Genomic DNA, 8774 nt, shown 5'->3' with positions numbered 1-8774 from the left:
AAATCGCATTTTTTGCGATTTTCGAATTTTGATACGGTTGCTCTAAAATTCGGGTTAGACCCATTTCCCACTCAATTTGACCCCCTGAATAAGAATATGAAGTCAAATTTCCGAAATCATGCACGGATTTTGAGATATATGGAAATTACAATTATAGGTGTTTCCGAAGCACATTTTCAGACATTTTTGGGGTCGTTTCATTGGGTCACTCTTGTACCTCACAGCAAACAGGCCAGCCATAGTGTTCTGTGTAGGAATTTGTGCAAGATTTCAAACAGCACCAAAGGAGTCTCACCTGAAGGCAGTCAAACGTATCCTGAGATACTTGAAGGGAACTCAGGACCTGGTCCTCTTCTACCTAACAGGTGACTCACTTGATCTAATTGGTTTTGCAGATGCTGACTATGCAGGCTTTCTTGTAGATCGAAAGAGTACATCAGGCATGACACATTTTCTTGGATAATCACTTATTTCCTGAGGGACAATGTTGAGAAGCAAAATGTGGTGATGAAGTTCTGTAAGACAGAAGACCGGCTGACTGATATCTTTACAAAGTCATTGAGTAAAGAATGTTTCATTAAAAACAGGATGAGGCTGGGGATGCACAAGATTACCCAATTCCTTGACAAGTTTGCACAAAACTCTTCTATTTTGATTATGTTACGGAGGGCAGGTATTTATACTTGTTTTAATGCTTGTCACTTAAGAATTCACTTTTGGTACCTTAATGCAAGTATACACTCATGGTGTGTCTAGCTGAAGGGAAGATTAAATCATACATACAGGGTTGCAAACTGAAAAGGGGACCTGGTCCTCCTGAGGTTAGTATCACTTACGCTACACTGTCTGTATGTCAACATCACTGCCACATGTCCCTCGCCTATTCATCGCGTCAGTTTCAGAAGTCTTTTTGCTTTTAAACCAAAGGTCGCTACTGTTTGGGGACCCGAGGTCTTTTTGGTTTTATATACTACTTTTCTTAGTGAATCAAATTACAAAATCTCATCAAACAATTCTCGTTGAAATTCACTAATCCCCTTTCCAAAGCTTTTCTCTCTTTCTCAAAATGCCTAACACTAATTCTTCTTCAAAGATCCCCATCTCCCAAGAAGTTGAAAACCCTAGTTCATTCAACTTCTCCTTTCCTACTCCAGAAGGCTGCAAAGAAATCTCCTGTGAAAAGGGAGAAAGTTAGAAAACAGGTGGCTAAAAATTAAAACTCAAAAAGGGACCAGGTCCTAGGGTGTAAAAACAAAGTGAAGAAAAAGAAATGACAAGGGAGGAGCAGATAACAGCAATGGAGAACCAAAAGGTTTTGAATGGCAGAGTCTTTGACCCTGACATCCTAACCAAATTTGGCATGTCAAATTTTTTTTATGTTGTCTCCATTTAAGGTTGGAACCATCTCTTTGAACCACCAGTTCCGTACTTGCACGAACCTGAGGTGCGTGAATTTTTCTACAAAATGGAACTTCTGGGAAAGTGGTGGAATTGCGACTACTGTCAGGAATGTTGAAACATGTCTGGATGAAGAAATATTGGGGATCATTTTAGGGGTTCCTGTGGAAGGAATTCAAACGATCGAAGGTTGTAAACCATCCAGTGACTTCACAAAAACTTGCCACAAAACGTGGAGATGTCAAGAATGCAGGGTTACTAAAAAGGTTTCTCAAAGGGGAATATCAGTTGCTTTTTGAGTTCATCAACAAGGTGTTAGTGCCCAGAACTGAAAAGAGAACAGTGGCATCTGCTGTTGATCTTTTTCTCATGGAGAAACTTGATGAACTTTGTTACGACCCGATTTCAAAAACTAAGGTTTCGAAACCAATTTCGCAACTTTTGGCAATTTTGTACATGTTTCTAAAAAATTTATAATTTGGAAGTCGCCACTTAATTTTTTAGGAAAATTAAGAAAACCATTTAAAAGGAGAATTTTGAAAGAAAGTAATTTAAATAAAACCAGAGTCGGGTAAGGGTTCAAATAATTCTCTAAGGAAGGGTTTAGGCATCTTAGAGAGTCTGCTAACACGCGGTTGACCGACGGATTTAAAAAATTGGCTAACTTTAGTAAAAAAAAAAATGGTTCCTTAATTATAAAAATCTCATTTGAAACTTAGATAAAAATCTCTTGATACTTCTAAAAAATGTCAAGAATAATCCTAACTTAAAACTTTTATCCATAGTCATATTTTGAATCATACAATTAATTCTAACTCATAAACATAGATTAAAGGACCTTGTTTAACAACTATGAAAGGATATTAAAGATCTTTAAGTCATTCATACAAAATCTTAAGTTAAATTAAAAGACAATTAATTTATTTTAAGAAACTTAACAATTTCATCCTATTCAAGCGTTTGAGTCAAATAATCAACACAATCACTTATGCGTGGATTTGAAAGCTAATACTAACTATGAAAGAACATGAATAATTCTCAAGTTAGCTTTGAAGCTTAGATTGCCTAACTTAAAAAAAAAAGTTTTGAAAATTTAAATACTTGAGTAAAATGAGTAACAAAATAGAAAAACTTCCCCAAGGATTCATCTAAATTAAGAAAATGAGTTAACAAACAACGATAAGAGAGAAAGAGAAACTAAACCTAACAATATAAGAATAAACAAGAAAAGAGAAAACTAGGCATTTCGCCTAACTTTCAGCCTTTATTTGGCTGCTGCAAACTGCTGCTGTTGTGTCCAAATTGGATATTTAAGTCCAAAGCTTCTGTTTATGTAATGGATTTGGCCCAATATCTTCGTGCAAATTGTTGTTGGTAGGACTTTTTAAGTCCGAAATGTTATTACTAGCCCTTTAGGGGGCTGCTGCTCCCTGCTTTGTTTGAATTCTCAACCCAATAAACTAAGCCTTCCTTTCGTAACTTGGTAGAGGTTTGACTCGAAAAGAAGAGAAGTATGCAAGATGCGGAGTCCAATTTGACTCAATGGGAGAGTGTTCATGCAAAGAAGATGAAGAAAAAAAAATTAGCAAGTGATTTAATAAGGCATAAGAGAACAATAAACCTTAACTACATTTTTAACCTCATCAATAAAGATAACATGTAGGAATTAGATGACCTCCAACCAAATTACTCCCTAATAGGATACACTTCTTATTTTCACAATGATCAAACAAGTAACCAATCAGTTAATCACATGGCTAGTTTTCTATGAATCACAACTCAACTCTACAATATAAAATATTAGCAACAGTGATTTACTTTGAACAAAAACTAAAATGAAAGGATTTCTGGAAAATTATGAAGAGAATTAGGAGATTGATTTAAGACAGACAGGCAACAACTTTCGGTAAAACAATGATCCCAAGAAAAGTCTCAGGCATAAATGGATGTCTTAGGAAATCATATCTAACTTTCGACAGCAAGTGGGGGAAAGCTATTACAACAAAAAATACTACAAATCATGAAGAAAACAGAGAATAATGACATTGCTACTGGGTAGAACAGTGAAGCAACTAACGACAGTGGGCAGCCGAGTATAGTAACAAATAAACGGGGGATTTCTAACCCATATGCTAACGAATAACATTCAACTAACTACTTCTGATCACACCAAGAAAAGACTTGAAGCAGATTCATGCATAGCTATAAGCTTTGAGCAAATAAAAAGCTATTTTACATTCATGTTTAGACTAAACTGATTGCTCAAAGAATTAGGAATTTGCCAATATGACACATAAATTATAGGAAAAGTCGGACATCAATAATATTATTTAATTTTCCCACAATATACAAATTCTAATGGCTGGTGAAGCAAGATATATAAAGAAATCACAGCTTAGGCAAAGTTACGCATACATATAATAGAAACTAATTATGAAAACAAAAAACTCAAAAATAATGAAAAGGGTATTACTAGCTAATACCCATCAACAAAATGCTAACATAAAGAGACTAAAACACAGCTAAAACACATACAGGACTAAGAATACATAACCCGAACAAAACTAGAAATTAAAGGGAAACAAAATTAATGAGAGAATTTACCTCTTTTCGGGCAGCGAACCGGACAACGAGTTTGACGGATGCGATTCCACCACTTCAACTCGAACATCCACACAAAAAACGTTTAAAATTTTAAACTACGGAACCAAGAATTCCCAAAATTTTAGGATACTCTTTGGTCTCCAAAAATGCCCTTTCTTGAACAATAAGGAGAAGGGCTTTTTTATAGCACCCAAAATCTCCAAATTCTGAGAATATTTTCGATGTGGGAGTAATGCAAAAATCCAAAATTCCTTATCAGATGAGATTTGCGAATTGGAGGAGGTACAAATTCGTACCAAATCAAACGGTTGAGAAGGAAAACTGAGAATTGGATGGATAGGAGCCGCGTGACTCATCTTAAAGGTTACTCGTACAAAGGCTCGTGCCTAGCATGTTGAACAGTACGAATTCGAGAGAGGAATGAGACGCGACGTCATTCTGAGCTGAAATTATATCACTTGGTTGCTGTTGTCGTCCTTCTGCGTCTCAAAGAGGAAGAAGAGTATTAAGTCTTGGGTCTCTTAATGTAAAATGGGTTGGGTTGAAGTGGAGTTGGGCCGGAAGTTTTTGGGCTTTGAAAAAATTGATTTTGAAAGAGTTTAAAGGCAAAGAGATGGCCTTAGTCCCTTGGTACGAAAATAAATTATGTATCCAATTAATTATCAAGCTTCTTAACTCCGACAATATAAAACAATCATCTTGACATAAAAATCTTAATTATTTTTTTAAATAAAAAAAAAGATTAGTTACGTAATTTAATTGATTCTTGAAGAAATAAAAATGCTAACTTAGTTAAAACACCATTTAGTAAAACGATTTTCTAAATATTTACTCAAAGTAATAAATACTAAACCTATATATTATAAGTATATGACTATATATATATATTTTAGAAAGATGACCAAATTGCCTTGAAAATGGTCTCGAAAGATTTGTAAATAATTATTTCAAATTGTTTGAAATTAAAGAAGCTTGAAAATTAACTAAATGTGGGGGGCCAAAATTGGATGTCAACAACTGCCCCTCGTTTGACTTGGATGGATGAAAGAGATCCGAGGCAAATGAAATTGACGAATCCAATTTTGTCCGGCCACTAATTTATCTCTTTTAAATGGCGAACGGTAAGGATTGTTGAAGAATTATGGCCGAACCCTGTCAATGAGTTTCCTATTTATCTCAGGTTACATGAGAACTCAGGCCGCTAGTAGTTCGAGAGATGCTTGATTTAACGCATAATTTTGAATGAATGCAAAAGCTATTTTGGTGTCAAAGTATGGAGAGACCGAGAAGCTCGAGAACAGAGTGATGACAAAATTGTTGGAGTACAACCGAGTTTTCAACATTAAGTCCGCCTACATATTCCTAAATTTTGGAAATCAGACTACTTGTAGTTCGACTCAATCGATTGAAAAGGAAATCTCATACGCAAATATAACCTTTAGCTCAAGGATGAGTGACAAATTAATTGAGCGTGGAAAAGAGGCTTGCAAACATCTCAACTATGAATGTGGGGCCCTTCACATCCATAGAGAAGAACTTACATAAACATAATTTCCAAAGCTCTAGGTGTATTGTCACTCGAATTTGAAAATTTGCCTCTCGTGAGAGTTGAAAATTTCACTGAAGGCGAAACTGAGACTATTTAAGTCCCAAGAAATACCCACACGCCTTAGGATAGTGATGTGGTTTGACTGTGGTGGAAGTCGCTCCTCAACTCGCGTCCTAAGAGTTTGATATTCCTCTTTAGACTATGTCCCAGTTCGCTGCTAAGAAAAATTCCACGTTGTGTTGCGTCCTATTTTGACGTAATCCACTTCATGTGTTTCAAAATCTGGAGAAAATTGTCAATAGAAAATGTAATATAAATACAAATATAATTTGGGCAAACCTGGTTTAACATGTCATATTGAAGGAGATGACGATCCAATTTCAAGTGTATTGTTCTTGAATGAAGTGATGATCCAAAGTGGTGTGTCAATTTAGACGGGGTGATGATTTAATAACATAATATAATGTGTCACTTTTTAGGGAGGTGACATCCCAATATAATATAACGTGTCACTAAGTGACTCTCCAATAATAATTTAACGTGTCACGTTGAAGGAAGTGACTCTCCAATAATAATTTAACGTGTCACGTTGAAGGAAGTGACTCTCCAATAATAATTTAACGTGTCACGTTGAAGGAAGTGACTCTCCAATAATAATTTAACGTGTCACGTTGAAGGAAGTGACTCTCCAATAATAATTTAACGTGTCACGTTGAAGGAAGTGACTCTCCAATAATAATTTAACGTGTCACGTTGAAGGAAGTGACGCTCCAGTAATAATTAACGTGTCACGTTGAAGGAAGTGACTCTCCAATAATAATTTAACGTGTCACGTTGAAGGAAGTGACGCTCCAATAATAATTTAACGTGTCATGTTGAAGGAAATGACTCTCCAATAATAATTTAACGTGTCACGTTGAAGGAAGTGACGTTCCAATAATATACCCTAATGATGAAGAACAAATCTCAAAAATAGGGAGTAAGGTTATAACATAGCAATTTGATTAGCTTTTAGTAGTTTGTGAAACCGATAACATCTCTGGTTGTCATCAGAACTTTGTCGTCCCTGCGCTCATAGAAAATTTATTAGTTAAGAATTTAACAAATGTCAAGACTTTTAAACGCGTCAAGACGATCTGGTAGCCATAGAGGACGAGAGGATCTGGAAGAACGATTTGAGAACTTTAAACGTTGAAAGAAGGCGCTAATGGCCAATTAGAGATGTCACATAAGATGTGCCCCTACTTTAAAAAGATCTCTTGCAAAGAGAAAACTCGCTTGACACAAAATATCTTTGAAACATGAGGTTGAATAGGGATTTTGAGAAATTTGAATTATTTCAAAAGTTGCCCCTGTTTCCAGTCCAAAGGTACTTAACTGAAATAATTTGCGAAAAATGAAGGATGACTGATTCAAAAATATTCCCCATTTCCTCTGAGGTATGAAGTTTGAAACAGTTAGAAGACCGAATCCTTATATAGGATTGCCTACGTATCTTGCTGGAACAAGAAATCAGGTCTGACGTAGTTCGAACTTGAAACTTGACGGAATTTAAAGAGGACGTAAGATCTGCCATAAAAAGGCAAGGGATTTGAAACAAATGAAGGACAAAGTTCTTCAACATAAAATATATGATAAGAGTCAGCTTGTTAGATTGGATCCCTGGTGTCAGGAATCCTTCATAATAACATCCTTGAAAAGTATTGGTTCATGTCCCTCTTCTGGTGAATATTTGATTTGATCATTCAAAACTTCAGAAAATCTTTTGAAACTTTGCCTTCAATTCTGGTAATGATACCTACAAAACTCAGTCGTGAGTTAGTAGCAAAATAAAAGTATCAAAGTAAATGATATAATAAAAGATAAGTTAAGGATGAAGTTGTTCAGCTTATATTGGTCTGGATAACATCTTATGGCCTTCGCCATTGTGCCAAGCTATTCCATCTGCAAAATTGAGAATATGTAAGTCACAATAAAGCGAAAGGAAAATTTTAGAAGCTGAGTAAGAGTAGAAATCATCTGAGTTATGACGAGGCCACTGTGAGTCTAATGATGCCTTGTAACTTTGTAGTTCCTGCATCCAAAGAAAATTTATTAGTTTTGAGAGACTAATTCATGTTGGTTTTGTCTTGCCATCCTGATGCTCCTTTGCCTTCTGGATTACAAGCTTGTTTGGTCTTGAAATGTCGCTTGATGGAATTTTTGAGGACCTCCTCAAATATTCTGCCCCAGTTTAAAACATAATATAAACTCTGAACTTTCTATAGTGTTTAGTTGAATTTTTGAGTTAATCTCAAAAATTCTGCCCCAATTGTTTGGTCTTGAAATGTCGCTTGATGGAATTTTTGAGGACCTCCTCAAATATTCTGCCCCAGTTTAAAACATAATATAAACTCTGAACTTTCTATAGTGTTTAGTTGAATTTTTGAGTTAATCTCAAAAATTCTGCCCCAATTGTAACTCTGAAGTGATCCTTGATTCTGACTTGTTGGAAAAATTCCTCTTCCAACGAATTTTGAGATCCTCTCAAAATTCTGCCCCAGTTTTCATTATAAAGGGAAATGAAAAACTTGCGGGGAATATGACCGAGCCGGTGTGGCGCCTACGTATCCCGTTGAGCAGGAATCAGGTCAAACGTAGTTCCAATAAAAGAGAAATTAAAAAGGGATAAAGGGGTGACCGAAGCCGACATAGGCCGCCTACGTATCTCATTCTTGAGAATTCAGGTCAGACGTAGTTCATTACAAGATGAAAGATGCTTACAACGGAAATCAAATCCAAACAAACGATTACAAGGGAAACAAAGTGATTACAGGGAAATGAAACAACAAACTCCAAATGCAAGACTAAAAGATGCCAAAGTACGACTTCCAAGAAGCTTGCTTCTTCTTTGCAACTGATTATGACAACAACTACTCCTTGTGCTTAGGCAGTGGATTGGTGTTCACATTCGGTGGAGCTTGAGCAAGTTTTACCACCTCGTTGTCAATCAGATCTTGAATCTTGTGTTTCAGAGTGATACACCTCTCGGTATCATGCCCAATAACTCCTGAATGATAAGCACAATGCTTATTTGGGTCATACCACTCGGCTGAAGTATTCACAGTCTTGGCTTCCACTGGATGTAGTATCCCTGCCTCTTTCAATCTCTCAAAAAGTTGAGTCCGTGTCTCGCACAATGGAGTGAAGACTCGGGGAGTCTTTTTCTCAAAATTTGGACGAG

Source organism: Solanum tuberosum, unplaced genomic scaffold (genome assembly GCF_000226075.1).
Source record: "Solanum tuberosum cultivar DM 1-3 516 R44 unplaced genomic scaffold, SolTub_3.0 scf00241, whole genome shotgun sequence".
Classification (NCBI taxonomy): Eukaryota; Viridiplantae; Streptophyta; class Magnoliopsida; order Solanales; family Solanaceae; genus Solanum; species Solanum tuberosum.
The sequence above is the reverse complement of the archived record's forward strand: the minus strand, read 5'-3'. Positions refer to the sequence as shown.